Source organism: Myotis yumanensis, unplaced genomic scaffold, assembly GCF_028538775.1.
Source record: "Myotis yumanensis isolate MYYU_CA2020_CCGP unplaced genomic scaffold, mMyoYum1.0.hap1 SCAF_3, whole genome shotgun sequence".
In the NCBI taxonomy this organism is placed as follows: domain Eukaryota; kingdom Metazoa; phylum Chordata; class Mammalia; order Chiroptera; family Vespertilionidae; genus Myotis; species Myotis yumanensis.
In genome coordinates this window covers 167,811,793-167,827,101 of record NW_027223754.1, presented here as the reverse complement: position 1 = coordinate 167,827,101, position 15,309 = coordinate 167,811,793, and the positions used below count along the sequence as shown (strand labels likewise).

Genomic DNA, 15,309 nt, shown 5'->3' with positions numbered 1-15,309 from the left:
GTGTCTAGAACTATGAACTACCACCTGCCCCTCCTCTCTTTACTGCCAACAGGCTGAACAACTTGCTCCTGGCCTCATCATTCCCCCGAAACCACACCCGACTGGCAAACTCTGGCTCCGCCGTTTAGGAGCTGTGTGACCCTGGGCAAGTAGGTTAATGCCTCTTCGCCTCAGTGTCCTCTTCTGTAAAATAGAGATAAAGTAAGACCCACCTCATACAGTCGTTATAATGATTCCACGATTGGGTCCATGTGCAGCACTTACAGCAGTGCCCGGCCTGGTTCTTTTTTTTTTTTAATTTTTAATTTTTATTTATTTTTATTGATTTCAGAGAGGAAGGGAGAGGGAGAGAGAGATAGAAACATCAATGATGAGAGAGAATCATTGATTGGCTGCCTCCTGCACATCCCCTACTGGGGATCGAGCCCACAACCCAGGCATGTGCCCTTGGCCAGAATCGAACCTGGTACCCTTCAGTCCGCAGGCCGACGCTCTATCCACAGAGCCAAACCAGCCAGGGCCCGGCCTGGTTCTTGTAAGCTACGGTGACTATGGTGGCTACTCTTGCTACTACTTCCTAATCAAGACAAGAGGCCTTTTTGTCTCAGTTCGCATGCTCTTCAGCTCCTTCAGGAGCATGGAGCACTGTTCACTGACCTCCACCAACTTGCTCCTCACCGCCTCCTTAAGTGCTGCTTCTTGGCTTCCTTTGCCAGCTCCCTTCTTCCCCGCCTCCCTCCCGCCTACCCCTCAGTGTAGGGGTGGCTCTCGCCCCCCATGCTTTCCTCCAAAGTCTTTCCTCTTTACGGTTTCAAGGCTGTAGTGTCATGTTCATCTCACAGGGCACCTTTTTCCCCCAGGCATTTTCATTTTGTAAAACTAGAATTCCTTTGGATTATGAAATAGGATCTCCCTCATAAATACTACTTGATAATAAGCACATCACTTAACGTGCCACATGTTTCTTCATCTGTCAAATGAGAAGGGTGGAGGGAGATGAACTTCCAGGTTCCTTCCTGCTCAGAAAAATTTCCACAAACTCTAGACTACAGCTGCCCTCTGGACTTCTCCATGTGGATGTCTGCCATTCCCTCGAACTCCACATGCCTAACTGACTGCGTCACCTGACCTCACACATCGCCTTTTCCGTTTCTGTTAAAGATAATGTTCATTCTCCTCATCCCTTAGACCTGGAATCCAGCTGGATATCACTTCATTGCTACCTCATATCTAATCAGTCACTAAGTCTTATCAACATTCTTTCACAGTGCCCCTTCCCTTCCTCTCATTCTTTTCAACGCCACAATCCTGACTTTGCCCGCTGCTTTCCTCCATGCTACGTACTGATCCCTCCCCTCTCCCATCTACAGGCACAGATTCTTCCTGAAAATATGTCTCATACATTCCTCTCCCCTTACCCCACCAGTCATAATTGCTCCTAATGTCTACAGGATAAAGTCTAATCTCTGGAACCTCAAATTCAAAGCCTCGGTTGCTCATAAAGTCCTCTTTAATTTTTCTCTTCTATGACTTTCTTTCTGAACCTTCCAGTCCTGCAATGTTACCCAGTTTTCTGCTTTGTTCACACCAATCCCTTGGCCCTGAACTAATTCCCTCCCACTCCTTCCCACCAAGCCCATGTCTACACTTCTTTCAAAGCCCAGCTTGCTTGCATGCTTTTTTATTTTTCAATTTCAAACCAAATTTCTCTGTGATGTCTTTCTCCAATGACCAACCCGTGACTGAGTGTTCACCTGTGATGAATGTTACATTAAAGCCTTCTATTAAATGCGCCCCCGTCCTTTGGGAGGCATTTGGCAATGTCCGGAGACATTTTGATCCTCACAAGTGAAGGGGTGCTGCCAGCTTCTCGTGGAAAGAGATCAGGGATGCTGCTAAACATACAATGCTCAGGACAACCAGTCCCAACAAAGATATCTGGCCCCCAAACTCAGTAGTGCTGAGGGTGAGAAGCTCTGTGTTACAGGAAACTCTGTTTGGGGCAGGGAAATGAGTTGCTCACTTCCTTAGACAGATTGTCCCCCGAATCCTATCTCGTTCACCGTATCCTGACACCTGCTCCTACAGCTCCACAATTCCTCTTCTGTTCAGGTGCCCATGTGATGTTTTAAAGGTATGTTGTCAATATACCCAGCCTATGATGCCTGGGAATTAACCTACCCCTATGCAGATGTTTTGAAAATGTTGTGATTTCTCCAAAGACAGAAAATACTGATAAACTCCAGAAGTTAATGAATTCAAACTGTAACTGGATATAGGAAAATGACTACATATTACTTTTTTTATTGAAGCATAATTTAATTAGAGCAGTGAGTGTACCTGAGCAGTGTAAATACCACAAAGTTAAAAATATATTTTCACTGACAAAAATTCATAGTTAAGTAATTACTAAAAACTTATATAGTTGAAAACAGCCTGGAAAGAACAGCCTTTGAGAAAATTCTTTTTATTGGCACATGTATGTATCTGCTCAATTGATATCTCTGTTCAAGGATTGCTATTGAATTAAAAACAATGAATGGGCCCTAGCCAGTTTGGCTCAGTGGAGAGAGCGTCGGCCTGTGGACTGAAGGGTCCCAGGTTCGATTCCTGTCAAGGGCGCATGCCCGGGTTGCAGGTTCGATACCCAATAGGGGATGTGCAGGAGGTGGGTGATCAGTTTCTCTCTCATCATGGATGTTTATATCTCTCTCTTCCTCTCTGAAATCAATATATATATATATATATATATAAACAATGAATGGGGGTTTGTTTATTGTTAAGTCCTGGCTAAGCTATGACAGTTAATTCCCAACAAAATATTTTAAACAACAAATAATAAGAATTTTAAAGCACCACAAAATGGTGCATGTGAAGAGGATCACTTATAAATAGAAATATTTTTAAAACATACCTTTATTTGAAAAAGAAAACATTTTATAATCCAATTCTAAATGATGTTATAGTCTTTTCCTTCTCTGGGCCTCTCTATTCTCACCTTAAAATAGGAAAGGCAGATTAACTGATACACTCTCAAAGATCTCCCCCAGTCCTAAAATCCTCTGGATTTATGACTCTATAGACTATTTCTTAATGGATCATAATCAGAGACAAGATGATGGACTTATGGACAAATCTTTTGAATAGGTGACTTAGACCAGTAGTCCTCAGTTCTGACTAGAAATAGGAATCACTTCAGATGCTTTAAAAAAAAATAATCTAGGAGACTAAGTGGAGTGGCTCTAGGATGGGGACCATTTCCCCTAACTCGCTCGGATGGTGCAGAGCCCACCCTTCAGACAGCCAAATGTTGGTCTGATAAACTCTGCTGGCCTCAGTCTGATGACTCTCTGAGAACCTGTGCCACCATAAAGGTCTGCCAGCACCCGGCAGGTGACAGTGGATTTGATCTATCCTGGGACATTAGCTGAGTGACTTCAGACTCAGCACTGGCAGTAAGTTTGAACCTGTATCGGCCTGGTGAACACTGCTCGCCCCTACCTGGCAACTCACTGAGAACCTGCCTCATGCAACTCGAGTACCACCAGAGTATCTTTCAATGACGGAGCCTGTCAGGCAACGAGCAGGTGGAGGCAGATCTTGGGATGCCTTGGGACTTTTGCTGAAGTGCCCCTGGGCCAAGTGCTGGTAAAAGCTGGTCTTGGTGCGCAGCTTGGTCTTTTCCACACACACCCACACCCAGCAGAGGGGAGGTGGGGCTGGGTGGGTGGGTGGGTGGGTGGGTGGGAGGAGATCAACCAAAGAAACTTGTATGCATATATGCATGACCCATGGACACAGACAGTGAGGTGGTAAGGGCCTGGAGGGTTAATGTGTGTGTGGGGGGGGGGGGGGGGGGGAGGGACATATGTAATACTTCCAACAATAAACATTTTATTTAAAAAATAATAAAATGGCAATAAATATATACCCATCAATAGTCACTTTAAATGGAAATGCCTTAAATGCTCCATTCAAAAGACATAGGGGAGCTGAATTAATAAGAAAATAAGACCCATACATATGCACTCTACAAGAGACCCACCTCAGAATGAAAGATACACAAAAGATACACATAGAATAAAAGTAAAAAGTAGAAAAATATATTTCATGCAAATGAAAATTTTTTAAAAACTGGGGCAGAAATACTTATTTTTGACAAAATAGACTTCAAAACAAAGGCCATAACAAGAGACAAAGAAGGATATTATATAATGTTAAATGGATCAATCCAACAAGAGGATATAACCATAGATCAACATTTAGCCATACTAGGGGTTTTTAAAACCCCATTAACATCAATGGATAGATTTTCCACACAGAAAATCAAAAAGGATACAGCAGCCTTAAAGGATTTAATTGATTGCTATCTTCAGAGCATTTCACCCCAAAGCAGCAGAATATACATTCTTTTCAAGTGCACATGGGACATATTCTAGGATGGACCACATGTTAAGATACAAAACAAGTCTCAATAAATATAAGCAGATTGAAATAATATCAAGCATCTTCTCTGGCCATAATGATAAAAACTAGAACTCAATCACAAGAAAAAAAAAGGAAAAAAAAAACACACAAAGACATGGAAGCTAAATAACATGCTACTAAACAATGAATGGATTAACAATGAAGATCAAAGAAGAAATCAAAAGATACTTTGAAACAAATAAAAATGGGAACACACACTCCCAAAATCTCTGGGACAACAGTGACAGCAGTCTAAAGAGGGAAATTCATAGCATTACAGGCCTACCTCAAGAAACAAGAAAAATCTCAAACAATCTAACTTTATACTTAAAGGATCTAAAAAAAGAACAATAAACAAAGCCCAAAATGAGTAAAAGAAAAGAAATAATAATAATTCAGAGCAGAAATAAATGAAATAGTCTAAAAAACAATACAAAAGATCAATGAAACCAAGAGCTGGTTCTTTGAAAAGATAAACAAGATTGACAAACAATTAACCAGACTCATCAAGAAAAAAGAGGGGATACAAATAAATAAAATCAAAAATGAAAGAGAATAACTGGCTCCACAGAAATATAAGGAATTGTAAGAAAATGTTATGAACAACTATATGCCAAGGAATTGAACAATCTGGACGAAATGAATAAATACCTAGAAACATACAATCTTCCAAAACTGAATCAGAAAGAATCAGAAAATCTGAACAGATCAATTACAACTACTGAAACTGAAGTAGTAATAAAAAATAATAATTTTTAAAAAAAACCACCCAATAAACAAAAGTCCTGGACCTAATGGCTTCACGGATGAATTTTATAAAACAGTCAAATAAGAACTAATACCTATTCTTCTCAAACTATTCCAAAACATACAAGAGGAGAGAAGACTCCTAAGCTTATTTTATGAGGCCATCATTATTCAACTCCAAAACCAGATAAGGACACTACAAAGAAAGGAAATTATAGGCCAATACCTGATAGACATTGATGCTAATATCCTCAACAAATATTAGCAAACCAGATCCAGCAATCCACTAAGAAGATCTTATACCATGATCAAGTGAGATTTATTCTGAGGATGCAAAGTTGGTACAATACCTGCAAATTAATAAATGTCACACACCACATAAACAAAATGAAGGATAAAAACGACATGATAATATCAATAGATGCAGAAAAAGCATTTGATAAAATTCAGTACCCATTTATGGTAAAATCTCTCAGCAAAGTGGGAATAGAATCCATATAATAAAAGTGGGAATATAATCCTATATAATAAAAGCCTAATATGCTAAGTGTCTGGTCGTCCGGTCGGCCATTCAACCAATCAAAGCGTAATATGCTTATGATATGCTAAGGTCACTCAACCGCTTGCTATGACGTGCACTAACCACCAGGGGGTAGATAGTCGACCACATGTGCAGTCGCTATGATGTGCACTGACCACCAGGGGGCAGACGCTTGACCAGTAGGTTAGCTTGCTGCTGGGGCCTGGCTGACCAGGACTGAGCGAGACAGGCTGGACATGCCCTGGAGCCCTCCCGAGGTCCCTCTCTGGCTGGCCAACCTCTCGCATTCCTCCCCGGCCCGGATCACGCACCAGTGGGGTCCCTCGGCCTGGCCTGCACCCTCTCGCAGTCTGGAACCCCTCAGGGGATGTCGGAGAGCTGGTTTTGGCCACAGGTCAGGCTGAGGGACTCCACTGATGCACGAATTTGTGCATCAGGCCTCTAGTTCAACATAATAAAGGCAAATATGACAAACCCACATCCAACATCATACTCAATGGGCAAAAATGAAAAGTGTGTCCCTTAAGATCAGGAACAAGACAGAGATGTCCACTTTCACCACTCTTATTCAGTGAAGTACTGGAAGTCCTCGCCACAGCAATCAGACAAGAAGAAGAAATGAAAGGCAACCAAATTGAAAAGGAAGAAGCAAAACTGTCATTATTTGCAAATGACATGATATTTTGTAGAGAGAACACTAAAGATTCCACCAAAACACTACTAGAACTGATAGATTAATTCATTAAAGTAGTAGGATACAAAATAAATATCCAGAAATCAGTTGCATTTTTATACGTACACCAATAAGGGAACTATAAGAAACTATATGAACTATTAGAAAGGGAAACTTAGAAACTAATCCCATTTAAAACTGCATCAAAAAATAAAATACCTTGGAATAAGTTTAACCAAGGATGTAAAAGACCTGTACTTGGAAAATTATAAAACACCAAAGAAATAAATTGAAATAGATATAACTACATGGAAGCATATACCATGTTCATGGATAGGAAGAATTGATATCATTAAAATGTCCATAATACCCAAAACAATCTATAGACTCAACCCAATTCCTACCAAGATATCAATGATGTATTTAACAGAACTAGAACAAATATTCCAAAAACTTATATGGAACTACAAAAGATCCTGAATAGCCACAACAATATTGAGAAAGAAAAGCAAAGTTGGAGTAATCGTGCAAATGATATTGAACTATACTACAAGGCCATAATAATCAGAACAGCATGGTACTGTCATAAAAACATACACATAGATCAATGAAACAGATTAGACAGCCCAGAAATAAACTCATATATTTATGGTCATTAATATTCAACAAAGAAGGCAAGAATATACAATGGGGTAAAGATAGTCTATTAAATAAATGGTACTGGAAAATTGTGTTGGACAGATAGGTGCAAAAAAAAAAAAAAAAGAAACTAGACCACCTTCTTATACAGCACACAAGATTAAACTCAAAGAGGATTAAAGAATTAAATGTAAGACCCAAAACCATAAAAACCCTAGAAGAAAACATAGGCAGTAAATTCTTGGATATTTCTTATAGCAACGTTTTTTCTGATATGTTTCCTTGGGCAAGGGAAACAAACTGAAAAAATAAACAAATGGGACTATATCAAACTAAAAAGCTTTTGCACAGCAAGGAAACCAACCATCAACAAAATGAAAAGACAACCCACTGAACAGGAGAATATATCTGCTATTATATCTGGTAAGGGGTTAATACCCAAAATTTATAAAGAACTTATTCAACTCAACACAAAAAACAAACAATCCAATTTTTAAAATGGGCAAAGAACTTGAATAGAAACTTCTCCAAAGAGGACATACAAATGGCCAATAGACACATGAAAAGATGCTTAACATCACCAGTCATCAGAAAAATGCAAGTTAAAACCACAATGAGATATCAGCTCACACCTGTCAGAATAGCTATTATCAATAAACTAGAGGCCTGGTGCACAAAATTTGTGCATTGGCGGGGGTGAGGGTGGATGTCCCTCAACCTGGCCTGTGGCTCTCACAATCTGGGACCCCTTGGTTAGGGTCCCTAGGCCTGGCCGGTGATCAGGGCCTATTGGGGCTTTCCTTCTCCTGACTGCTGGCAGCTGGCCCTGCTGCCACCATTGCCACTGCTTGCCATCTGTGCGGCACTGCCCTCTCTCCCCCGCCACCAGTCACCTCCCTTTGCGGGTGACAGGCGTGGGGTGCGATTGCTTGGCTGACCTGGGCCTCCACCTGTGGGGCGATCACTGGCCACCCCGCACACCCGCCACAGCGCTGCCAGCTGGGTAGCCTGGGCCTACCTCTTTGGGGCGAACAATCGCCCAGCAGAGGGAGGCCCCGCCCACCGGCCAGGGCTCCGTGATCGCTGCACAGAGGGTGGCCTGGACCTCCCTCTGCGGGGCGATCATGGGGCGATGGGGCGCCCCTCCCCCACTCCCCCCCACCCTACCCTCAGACCAATTGCATTGCACCCGCCTTGGCTGGCCTGGCGCCAGTGTGTGTCATACTGTGGTTGTCCAGACAGTCGTTCTGCTGTTCGGTTGATTTGCATATTATACTTTTATTATTATAGATGAACAAACAACAGGTGTTGGCAAGGCTGTGGAGAAAAGGGAACCCTCTCCAGGTGCACTTTTGGTGGGAATAAAAACTGATGCAGCCACTGTGGAAAACAGTATGACGTTATCTCAAAAATTAAAAATGGAACTGCCTTATGACCCAGCGATTCCACTTCTGGGAATATATCCAAAGAAACCCAAAACACTAATTCAAAAGAATGAATCCCTATGCTCATTGCAGCATTGTTTAAAATGGCCAACATTTGGAAGCAGCCCAGGTGCCCATCAGTAGATGAGTGGATAAAAAAGCTGTGGTACCTTTACACAATGGAATACTACTCCACAGTAAAAAAAGAAAAAAAGAAAAAAAAAAAGAAGGAAATCTTACCTTTTGCAACAACACATATGAACATGGTGGGTATTATGCTAAGTTAATTAAGCCAGTCAGAGAAAAACAAATACCATATAATCTCACTTATATGTGAAACCTAATGAACAAAATAAACAAAATAGAAACAGATATAGAAAATAGACTGACAGCTGTTAGAAGAGATGGGGGTTGTAGGGCTGGGTGAAAAATTAAGCAAAATAAAACAAAACAAAACAACAAATTTCATAGACAGACAACAGTATGGTGTTTTCTAGAGGTAAGGGGGGTAGGGCAGGTGGGAGAAGGTAAAGGGGGGTAAACGGTGACAGAAGAAGACTTGACTTTGGGTGGTGAACACAATACAATATACAGATGATGTATTATAAAATTATACACTTGAAACCTATATAATTTAGTTAACCAATGTCATTCCAATAAATTCAATAAAAATATTTTTTAAAAGATTTAAAATAATAAGAGTGATAAGCTCCCTTCCAACACACACCAGTTTCTAATTTAATTGACCTAGGATCCCATCCAAGCATGGATATTTCAAATGCTCTCCAGAGGATTCTAACGTGCATTAAGACCAATAGATTTAGACTCAGGGTTAAAAACAAATGCAGCCAGGGCCCAGGTAGGCAGAATAAGTGAGCAATGCAGATTGGACATAAGCCGTTTTGTTCTTTTTTTCAAGAAATGCAAGAGATCCAGATTTTAAATGAAATTATGATATTTAAATGTTGACAACTAATGCCACACAATTTTAAAAGAAACTGTAGGTCATCACACAAAACACACCCACAGGCTTCATTTGGTTCTTTAGCCACCAGTTTATAACCTTAACAAAACCAGTTGAATAAAGCAAACACAACTTCTTCCCTGTACTCTGTCCTGTCTCTCTCCCACTCAGAGCCTCTTCTCCTCCCTTCCCTGTCTCCCCCCCCCCCCCCCCCCCCCCCCCCATACCTTGGGCCCTAGCCTATCCTTTTCCTTTTGCTTTCCATTGTCTCGTTTTTTCCCAATCTTCTTTGTCACTCCTAAGGGATGGAAACTGAGATCCCACACATTAAATCTTTATGCCGCTGCAGCTGTATCACTCACTGGACAGGCTTCTATATTGGGGAAATTCAGGTTATAAATTGTAACCTGAGGCTGTGGCTCCATGATGTCAACAACTGGTTGGTTTAGTTGAGTCAAGGGAAAAGCCATCATGATTTCAGATTACTACGATTTTATCAAATGACATATGGAGGTCTTCATGTAATTTCTGATTCTGTTTTTTCTGCTTTTAATTCCAAACCACTGCATACTAGAATTATCCCTGGTGTTTGTTGAGTTTGTGTTTGTTTGTTTTTTAACTCTCATGTCTTTAGTTACTCCAAGCTAACTAAATCTGAATCTCTGGAAATGGAGTCTGGGCATTCAAAGCTTTAAAAAGACCCCAGGTAAGACTGATGTGAAGGCAGAGTTGAGAGTCACTAATCTGAACCCATCTTCTAAACATTAGCAGTGTGATGCCCTAGCTGGTTTGGCTCACTGGATAGAGTGTCGGCCTGTGGACTGAAGGGTCCCAGGTCGGGTTCTGGCCAAGGGCACATACCTGAGCTGCGGGTTCGAACCCCGGTAGGGGGCACGCAGGAGGCAGCCAATCAATGATTCTCTCTCATCATTGATGTTTCTCTCTAAAGTCAATAAAATATGTTTTAAAAAATAATAATAATAAAATAAAAATTAGCAGTGTGTTTAACCTCAGATGATTATAGTTCCTTTAACTTGCTCAAGGATTTTCTAGATTCCGTTCCCATTTTATCTTCACAATCCTGAGCTAAGCAGCTCAGATACTATTATTAGCCTTAGACAGATGATAAATGAGGCATAAAAATGTAAAACGAATTGCCCAAGTGCACCCAGTTAATTATTGGCAAAGACACATGGTAACTTCACTTGAGGCCGAGTCCCTTGATTGCAACCCCAGTGCCTGCAGTTTCCCCAAACCATGGGGCATTCCTAATCACCAAATTCCTGACACATAGGTGGTCCCTAGAAAACCAATTAATATAATGTGTTTAAATTTCAAAGTAAATATAACAATGACTCAGTTTAAGGTTAATGTTTCAAGGTGTGGGTTTTGTTTGTTTTTTTGAGATCTATGATGTGATTTTGAATGTTCTTACCTCCACACACATACTTTCCCCACCCCCACACCACCCTTCACAGATGCATTGTCTCCCAGATTGAAAAGATTCGGGTAGATTCCCTCAGATATTATTTTCTGAAAAGCATTTTTAAATGATTAGAGAGTCATAGAATATCAGAGGCAAGGGGAACTTGACTGATCAACTTTCCCCACTCCCTAGGATAGGTGAGAAACCCAAAGTTCCTTTTAATTCAATATAGATGGAATGCTAACACCATGCCGAGCACTTCACATCCATTATCTTAATTAAATATTCAGGATAACTCAATAAGATGGGTACCACTACTGCCACCATCTTCATCGTTATGATCATTATTTCCATCAAACAAACAAACAAACAAACAAAAAAAGCACCCTGAGGTTTAGAGATGCTAAACAACTTACCCAAGGTCCCTAGGCTGGAAAGTTAAGACCTGGAACAAGTCATCCCTTGATATCCTAGGAGGATTGGTTCCAGAACCCCTGTAGATACTAAAATCCACGGAAGCTCAAGTCCCTTATATACAATGTCATAGTTCCTGTATATCCCCTACACACATCTGCCCATACACTTTAAATCACCTTTAGATGGTAGAAGGTAAACAAATCTTTATGAAAACGCTAAAAGGTGATCAGTGAACACATTCAAAGAGGTAGAAAACTGGCATTGGGCTAGGCCTTCACAAATATATAGAACTTCAGTAGGCATTCCAGTCTGGAATCAACACTGATATTGAGGCAGAAACGTGACAGGGAGGGTACAAGGTGAAGTGGGACAAAGAGACGGAGAGAGGTGAGGAGTCAGATTGTGGAGGGTCCTGAGTGCCTGGCTGAGGATTTTATACTTTAGTTGTGGGCAATGGGAACCCACTGAAGATTTTTAGAAGCAAGGTCATTAAAAAGTGCAAACTGAGCCTGGCTGGTGTGGCTCAGTGGTTGAGCGTGGACCTAGGAACCAAGAGGTCACGGTTGGATTCCTGGTCAGGGTACATGCTTGGGTTGTGGGCTCGATCCCCACCCAGTGTGGGGTGTGCAGGAAGCAGTCAATCAATGATTCTCTCTCACCATTGATATTTCTATCTCTTCCTTCCTCTCTGAAATCAAATATATATATATATATATATATATATATATATATACACACATTTTAAAAAGTTACCTGTAAAAAATGCAAATTGTTTTAGAAATACAGATCTCATGGAAGTGTCGAGATTGAATTAAGGGAGCTTGACATGGAGAAGACCAGCTAGAAAGCTGTTATATCTCATCAATTAGCCACTTTACTTTTTAACCACGTGTTGTGCTTGCGTCTTCCTCCCCGGAGGAAGGATTTCCTGGTTTCTTCAGGGCACCTCCATGTCTGTTTCATGATTCTTGTATCCCAACACCCTACTTGAATCGCCAAGTCTAGGTCAGGTGACAGAGGACTTGAACTTGGACATTGGGACTGGGGATGAGAAAACAGGTTTGAGGGGCATTTGCAAGGGCCTGGCAGCTGCTCAGAAGTGCGGAGAGGGTAAGAGAGAACGCCAGAAGCAGACTAGAAAAAGACTAAGGTTTCAACCTAGAAGAAGGAGAAAAAATAATGAGATGTAGAAAAGAAGGGGGGGGGGGGGGGCGGTCAACACTAGCATAAAGAGGTGAATGAGACGAAGATTGGCCAAGATCTCAATCCAACGGGCATTTTATTAAGCTGCTACTCTGCTGGACATTAGAGGAACAATGATGAGTAGATTGGTTTTGGCCTCAGGTACCATCCAGAGTGAGGAAAAGACAGGACTAGCAATAGACAGATGCCTGGCCTCTGAGTCTCAGGACAAATGTCACCCTCTCACACAGGCACTCCTAGAGGGTCATCTACCACAAGCACCCTCCCCCACCACATGACCCTGCTTTGCTTCTCCAGTGCAGTGCACTTACAAATATCTGGAAGCCGTTTATACATGCATATATTGCCTGTCTCCTCCCTGCCCCCCAGAATAGAAGCCTCACAGGAACTGTCTTGTTAGTTGCTGCCAGCCACAAAATAAGCCCCTCCCCGACCCCCAAGTATTTATTGAATATGTGGCGTGCTTTTTTAAAGGGAATAAACCCTCATCAAGGTTAAGACCTCCAACCAAACTAGGTGGGTTTCCTGATGCCTAAGGGACAGACTGAGAACTGAAGAGACTGAAGAGCAAAACCATTTGAGGTTGGGGGTGAACCAAAATCCAGGGGGCCCACAGGGATTAGCGCCGGGACCGACCGTTTCACATTGATTTCAATGGTCCCAACCCTGTGTGAGATGTTTAGTAACAATGAGGGCAGGCAGCCACCTAGCTCAGGTTTTCTTTCCGTTGTCTCTCTGACGTCAGAACAAGCACGAGTTACTGCACAATTTCTTCCATCAAGGTGACAAATTACAGCCTTGCTGGGCCCTGCAGTCTGCAAACCATAGATTTAGTCTCCCCTCCCTCTTATATTAAAAGAAAAAAAATTTTTTAACCCACCGCAGAGATGTCAAATCCATAGGTGCGATAAAAACTGGGTCTGCGCCGCAGAGCGAGACACAAAGGGCTCTCAATGGTAGCACCACCCTCCCCAGCTCAAGGCAGCCTGTAAAAGGCACCGGAAACGCTGTTACCGCGAAATTCCTTTTGCCGCCATATGCACTTGCACCTTCTCTGACTACCGTTCTGCCCAAATCCAAGGGCGAGAGATTCCGCAGGGGAGCAGCGCCCAGGCAGCCCCGGATGGTGTGGGGTCCCAGTGGGTGCAGAGGAGCCCGACGCTCTGGTAGGAGGATGGGGCGGGGGAGGGCCGGGACGCACACTAGGGCTCTGGAGCGCTTTCCTCCCGGCACCGCGGCCAGTTTAAAGGTCTTTTGTGGCAACATGTTTAGGGATGGGGCGAGGAGGTGGAGTGGAAGCGAAACAGTCCGAACCCAGGCCACGCGCAAGCGGTGGCCTTTTGTTCGCCAGCTCCAGCGACCCTGGTTCCCAGACCAGCACTTTCCTCCTCCTCCCTCCTCGATTTTGGAAAGAACCTCTTCAGGGCGGGAAAGGACAGTGACCACTGCTAGCATCCTTTAGTAACCTCCCCCGGCATCCTCCTCCTCCTCTCCGTTACTGAGATGCGCAGAGCTAGAGCAAGGGGCGGCAAATGTGATCCGGTTTACTCGCGCTCCGAGGCCAGTCCTGGAAACCCAGCCGGCCGCCCGCACACCCTCGGGGCATCACACACTCTCCTCTGGGCCCTACGGACACAGGAAATTTCCCAATGCCCAGGATGCAAACACCCCTCGGGTATGCAGTCGCGCCCTCACATCGGCTGCGCTCTCCCGACAGCCCTGCGAGGTCCCTGACCCTCGTGCAACTTAACTAGGTCGGGCGCCACCCGCTCCCACCATGAAAAAGGAACCAAAAAGTAAGCCACCGCCGCGGGAAGGTGAAATCAAGACTCTCTGAGCCTCCTCACGCTGCCACGTGCATTGGGAACAACAGGAGACCCGGACTTTCCCTTTCCCCAAAGCAAAAACCAAATGCATCCGGCACAGCCGCGCGCCCCTTCCTTCCAGGCCCGCACGGGGGGCTTCTGTGTCACCGCCTCCTCCCCGCACATCGCCAGCATCCCTTTCCTCCCGCTGCCGCGCCCTCGGCTCTCTCGAGCCGGGAAAGTCACCCTACCTTGGGCAATAAAGGGAAAAGTGTCACAGGGTGAGAAGTCAAGGTGTCCTCCCTTCCGGATCTTATCCCCGGCGGTGTGATGTCCTTTGTGTCAAGGTCTAGCTGCCTCAGCCGGGAGAACGTGGCCTCTGTCTGCGAGCGCTGGGCGGGGAGCCTTGGCGGGGTATGGCTGATTTCCGAGGAACGTGAAGGGCGGCGGTTCCCGGCGACCTTCAGACAGAGCAGCCAGCCCGAGCTCCCCTAGCTCCCTCCTCTAGGGGCGGATTGCATCAGAGCCTCCCCCCCCCCCCCACCCCCCCCCACCCCCCCCCCACACACACACACTGCCCGCCAGCCTCGCACTTACTGCGACACGCTCCGGAGCTGAGGGTCTCCAATCGCCGTCATCCTCCTACTGGGAGCCGCGTCGCCCGCGCTCATCCATGGCTCGTGAAGGTTTAACGTGGAAAGTTAAGCCATTCCTCCTCCTCCATCGCGCGGTTCCCTCCCCTTCCGCGCGCCCGCTCTTTAACCAAAGCTGAGTACCACGGAGCAGTGCTGGTCACACGGTGTCTCTGTTGGTGCCCGAGCCTGCTGCCTCCCTCCCGTCGCTCGCTGATGCAGCGATCGGGGCTGGCGGAGACTGAACATCGGGAGAGAGGTGAGGGAGGGGGTGCGGGGTACGCATATGCCCGGCGCATCAACGGTCGCAGTGGGAGCAGAGGCTGCGCGTAGCCTGGACACCTGCCCCACGCCCTCCTGGAGCCCGGCAT

General features: G+C 44.2%; 1 protein-coding gene across 3 annotated transcripts in view; it reads right to left on the bottom strand.

The window, feature by feature from the left end:
• Positions 1-15,047, bottom strand: part of SLC38A1 (solute carrier family 38 member 1) — a 74,910-nt gene extending 59,863 nt beyond the window's left edge. The window contains exons 1-2 of one of the 3 annotated variants that reach the window (XM_070410375.1): positions 14,904-15,047; positions 14,558-14,767 (exon numbers count right to left, since the gene is read on the bottom strand). The gene's annotated coding sequence lies outside the window, so the exon portion shown is untranslated. Of the gene's footprint in view, positions 1-13,381; positions 13,412-14,557; positions 14,768-14,903 lie in introns of those variants that run through there. The other 2 variants (XM_070410376.1, XM_070410378.1) reach the window with 2 other exon arrangements.
• Between the last annotated feature and the right edge of the window lie 262 nt (positions 15,048-15,309).